This window comes from Sapajus apella, unplaced genomic scaffold (assembly GCF_009761245.1).
Source record: "Sapajus apella isolate SASKATOON/1434 unplaced genomic scaffold, GSC_monkey_1.0 scaffold6, whole genome shotgun sequence".
Taxonomy (NCBI): domain Eukaryota; kingdom Metazoa; phylum Chordata; class Mammalia; order Primates; family Cebidae; genus Sapajus; species Sapajus apella.
This window is the reverse complement of record NW_022436946.1, coordinates 40,055,222-40,061,221: the sequence shown is the minus strand read 5'-3', so window position 1 is coordinate 40,061,221 and position 6,000 is coordinate 40,055,222. Positions and strand designations below refer to the sequence as shown.

The 6,000-nt window shown below is 37.9% G+C and overlaps 1 protein-coding gene across 4 annotated transcripts in view; it reads right to left on the bottom strand.

Moving 5' to 3' along the window:
* AK9 (adenylate kinase 9) overlaps window positions 1-6,000 on the bottom strand; it is a 190,039-nt gene that overhangs the window by 156,175 nt on the left and 27,864 nt on the right. The window lies entirely within an intron of this gene.

Here is a 6,000-nt window from a genome sequence, read left to right as displayed (position 1 = left end):
ATTCAACAGCCCTTTATGCTAAAAACACTCAATAAGCTAGGTATTGACGGAACGTATCTCAAAATAATAAAAGCTATTTACAACAAACCAACAGCCAATATCATACTGAATGGGCAAAAACTGGAAGCATTCCCCTTGAAATGTGGCACCAGACAAGGATGCCCTCTCTCACCACTCCTATTGAATATAGTACTAGAAGTTCTAGCCAGAGCAATCAGGCAAGAAAAAGAAATAAAGGGTATTCAAATAGGAAAGGAGAAAGTCAAATTGTCTTTATTTGCAGACGACATGATTGTATATCTAGAAGACCCCATCGTCTCAGCCCCAAATCTCCTGAAACTGATAAGCAAGTTCAGCAAAGTCTCAGGATACAAAATCAATGTGCAAAAATGACATGCATTCCTATACACCAATAACAGACTTAAAGAGAGCCAAATCAAGAACAAACTTCCATTCACAATTGCCAAAAGAGAATAAAATACCTAGGAATACAACTAACAAGGAACGTAAAGGACCTCTTCAAGGAGAACTACAAGCCACTGCTCAACGAAATAAGAGAGGACACAAACAGATGGAGAAACATTTCATGTTCATGGTTAGGAAGAATCAATATCGTGAAAATGGCCATACTGCCCAAAGTAATTTAGAGATTCAATGCTATCCCCATCAAGCTACCAATGACCTTCTTCATGGAACTGGAAAAAACCACCTTAAACTTCATATGGAACCAAAAGAGAGCCCACATAGCCAAGTCAATTCTAAGCAAAAAGAACAAACTGGGAGGCATCACACTACCGGACTTCAAACTATACTACAAGGCTACAGTAATCAAAACAGCATGGTACTGGTACCAAAACAGAGATATAGACCAATGGAACAGAACAGAGGTCTCAGACGCAATGCAACATATCTACAACCATCTGATCTTTGACAAACCTGACAAAAACAAGCAATGGGGAAAGGATTCCCTGTTTAATAAATGGTGTTGGGAAAACTGGCTAGCCATGTGCAGAAAGCAGAAACTGGACCCCTTCCTGACACGTTACACTAAAATTAACTCCAGATGGATTAAAGACTTAAACATAAGACCTAACACCATAAAAACCCTAGAAGAAAATCTAGGCAAAACCATTCAGGACATAGGTGTAGGCAAAGACTTCATGACCAAAACACCAAAAGCATTGACAACAAAAGCCAAAATAGACAAATGGGACCTAATCAAACTCCACAGCTTCTGCACAGCAAAAGAAACAGTCATTAGAGTGAATCGGCAACCAACAGAATGGGAAAAAATTTTTGCAGTTTACCAATCTGACTAAGGGCTGATATCCAGAATTTACAAAGAACTAAAACAGATTTACAAGAAAAAAACTAACAAGACCATTCAAAAGTGGGCAAAGGATATGAACAGATACTTTACAAAAGAAGACATACATGAGGCCAATAAACATATGAAAAAATGCTCATCATCACTGGTCATCAGAGAAATGCAAATCAAAACAACATTGAGATACAATCTCATGCCAGTTAGAAGGACGATCATTTAAAAATCTGGAGACAACAGATGCTGGAAAGGATGTGGAGAAATAGGAACACTTTTACACTGCTGGTGGGAGTGTAAATTAGTTCAACCATTGTGGAAGACAGTGTGGCGATTCCTCAAGGACCTAGAAATAGAAATTCCATTGGACCCAGCAATCCCATTACTGGGTATATATCCAAAGGATTATAAAGCATTCTACTATAAGGACACGTGCACACGAATGTTCATTGCGGCACTGTTTACAATAGCAAAGACCTGGAACCAACCCAAATGCCCATCAATGATAGACTGGACAGGGAAAATGTGGCATATATAGACCATGGAATCTTATGCAGCCATCAAAAACGATGAGCTTGTGTCCTTTGCAGGGACATGGATGAACCTGGAAACCATCATTCTCAGCATGATGACAGAAGAGCAGAAGATCAAACACCACATGTTCTCACTCATAGGTGGGTGTTGAACAATGAGAACACATGGACACAGGGAGGGGAGCACTGCACACTGGGGTCAGTTGGGGGGAAATAGGGGAGGGACGGTGGGGGGTGGGGAGTTGGGGAGAGATAGCAAGGGGAGAGATGCCAGATGTAGGTGATGGGGAGGAAGGCAGCAAATCACACTGCCACGTGCATACTTATGCAATAATCTTGCATGTTCTTCACATGTACCCCAAAACCTAAAATGCAATAAAATAAATAAATGGGAAAAAGAAAAATAATTACTTTCTTCTTTAATAATTACAAAAATAACTTGTACTAACTGCAACTTGTGAAGGAATGCAAAAAAGTACATAGAAACAATCAACGCGACTTCTTCCTACTCCTTCATGCTGCCTGCACAACAGGTAGGTCTCTTTACACAACCATTCACTTCACTGATATGTACACATATAAATGTTCTGTAACACAGATTATGCATCCTTTGGTGTATCTTGATATATTGGATATACGGGCCAGATTTGTAAAAGTAGGTTTTAATATTAACACATGTAGGTACAGCCAGTTGGTTTTCTAAAAGGTTGTAGCAATTCAAAACCCTAATCAGCAGGCCAGGCACACTGGGTAATGCCTGTAATCCCAGCACTTTGGGAGGCCAAGGCGGGTGGATCACCTGAGGTCGGGAGTTCAAGACCAACGTGACTAACATGGTGAAGCCCCCGTCTCTACTAAAAGTACAAAAAAAAATTAGCTGGGCATGGTGGTGCATGCCTATAATCCCAGCTATTTGGGAGGCTGAAGCAGGAGAATCGTCTGAACCCAGAAGGTGGAGGTTGCAGTGAGCCGAGATCGCACCATTGCACTCCAGCCTAGGCAACAAGAGCAAAAAAACTCTGTCTCAAAAACAACGACAACAAACAAAACAAAAAACCCTAATCAGCAATGTATGAGAATGCTCATTTCTTCCTGCCACCATTGGCTATGTTAACTTTTTAATTTCTGCCAAACTGAGTTAAAAAATGGGATCAGTTTGTTTTACTTTTTATCCCTGTGGTGAGGTTCAGCATTCAGATATGCATGTCTGTAAACTGCCTAATCATAACTCTATACATTTTTCTATTGGATTGTTTCATTTCTCTGACATTCATGGAAAGTTTTTAACTCTTATCTGGTGTTGGGGGAAGCAGCAATGGAGGGAGGATTTACAATGTGTCTACATAAACTGGTTATAAGTAATGTATAACATAAACTGGTTATAAGTAATGTGTAAAAGAAATCAGGAACAATAAACTGCAGAAGGCCGCAGGAGGCCTCTGGGGAGGAAGGCCTCTCTGTTGCCAGTATATTCCCAGTAACAAAATGACCTAAGCTCTGATATTCTAAACATAGTGCCCAAGGACATAAAACTCTCTTGAAGCAATGGAATGTAACCAGACACGTAAGTTCTGTGCTAAGCCTGCTCCCACCAGCTGCATTGTCTATTGATAAGCATATGCTTTTAGCTCTTGGGAAACTCACATAAACCGCCACTGCTATCAATTTTATGTTTGGCCACAGCCTCCCTTCCATGAATTCACCCTACCACCTGCACTATAGATAAAAGTGACTGTATTCAATAAATATTGTGGAAGCCAGAGCTTAGGTCCTCTGCTTCCTCCAGTTTATGCACTGGCCCCCTGGTCCCACTTATGCATTCTTAACCTGTCTCTTTCTCATTCTTTTGTTGCCAACAAACTCTGGGTACCCACGGGTGATATGTGGGGCTGGCACCCTACAATCTGGCATGTGGATTGCAGATATTTTACCTTTCTATAATTTATCTTTTGAATGTATTTATGGTGTCTTCAGCAAAATAAATTATTTTCATAATCAAATATATATGTTCATTACTTCTAGATTTCCTTTTTTGTTTAAATTAGATTTTTTTTTTTTTTTTTGGTAGAGACAGGGTTTCACCATGGTTTTTGCCATGTTGCCCAGGCTGGTCTTGAACTCTTGGGCTCAAGCGATCGGCCCAATTTGGCCTCCCAAGGTGTTAGGATTACAGGCGTGGGCCACCACACCTGACCTAAATTAGATTTTCTTTATCTCAAGATTATATTAATATTTTTCTAAATTTTCTTCTACTATTTGTTTTTATTTTTAATATTAAAATCCAATATCTACTATATTTTATTTTTGTATGTCAACAATGTTGAACTCTGAGCCCTGTGACACTAGAAAGTAGGGATGGCTGAGAAAAAGACCCATTTCCATCCTTCCTCAAAGACTCAGATAGTCTGCCTCCATCTTTGCTCATGACTCCGTAAGACTCAAGGATGGCTCCCTTGTTTACCTGCTTCCATAAAACCCAGCTCCTTTCCATTTCTTTTAGAAGGTCCTTATTAATGAACGTTCTCCTTATTGCAAGTTTGAACAAAATAATCTCTTTAATTATTCAGTGTATTTTGTTTTTCACAATACTGTGTAAGGTTAGATTCGATCTGTTTTCCTCTAGACTGACAACAGATTTACAAGTGTTGTTCACTTAACCATAAATAATCATGTTTTGAACAAGGCTTCACATTACATTGTGTATATATAATATATATATAAAATATATAATTTATATAATATATAAACCCATTCTGTTGGTTGCCAGTTCACTCTAATGATTGTTTCTTTTGCTGTACAGAAGCTCTGGAGTTTAATTTGACCCCATTTATCTATTTCAGCTTTTGTTGCCAAAGCTTTTGGTGTTTTAGTCATGAAGTCCTTGCCTATGTCTATGTTCTGAATGGTTTTGCCTAGGTTTTCTTCTAGGGTTTTTATGGTATTAGGTCTTATGTTTAAGTCTTTAATCCATCTGGAGTTAACTCTAGTGTAAGCTGCCGGGAAGGGGTCCAGTTCCTGTTTTCTGCACTTGGGTAGCCAGTCTTCCTACCTTTTCATATTTTAAATTTTGATCATGAAAATGATATTTCATTACTTAGATTAGCATTTCTTTATTATCAGTGAGGCTGAACATTTTTTTCTACAGGCATGTTACTCTTCTTCATTTTTGTTAATTGCTCAGATTTGTTGTCTATTTATCTCAAGACAGAGTGAACTTGCAGGTTTTTAAAAAATCATTTCTATGACCTTTTAATATGCCAAAACTTTAAATTTTTCATCATAGTTAATGGGAATATTTTTCCAGTTTATTGTCTTTGAGTGTGGTTTTATCTATTTAATTTCCAGAAGTCGTACATTTAATGAAACTGAAGCTATCGTTCTTCTTCCTTTGTATCTTATCATTTGTGCTAATGAACATTTGTTAAGCATTTACTGTTTGCCAGACTTGGGCACTGCACTGGGCACCAGCAATGTGAGGAAGGATAACCTGGTGGTATCCTTAAAAAGATGACCTCTGCATTTCCCCCCCATAAATACAATTTTCTAATTTCTGAATCTGATTCTAATTTGGCTTTATTTCATACCCAGTGCCAGTCACTTAAAGAGTAGTCAGGATATTTTTATTGAAGGAAGAAAGGATGTTATTGATAGTCATGTACTTCATGCTTCAGAAGCTACGTTTATAAGCCAGTGACAGGAGCGGTGGGGAGGAATAGAAGTCATTCATATGAAAGCAATTAACTGTGGTTCTCATTTTGGGGGATGGATGATGAGAGGGAAAATGATCCACTCATTTATCTTTAAAATAATATAAATATTGTGAGACAGCATGAAACACATTCTTTAGTTTCTCCATCATATTGAAACAGGCAATTGAAGGACTGTTTTATTTGTCTTCATAGTTCTATTGCTTAGCACAGTGTCTGGCTAAATGTGCAAGTTCAATAAATGTTTGTTGACTTAATCTCCAACACAAATGATTATATTTGGTAGAGTCTTACCTGAACTTTTACCATATAAAATATTCTTCCACATACTTCTAATCTCAGTCATCATACTTTTAAAATACTGATTATTTTAATTAAAATCTTTCTATTACACTATATAATCGTCTTAACATGTTTACATATAATGGGATAACCATAG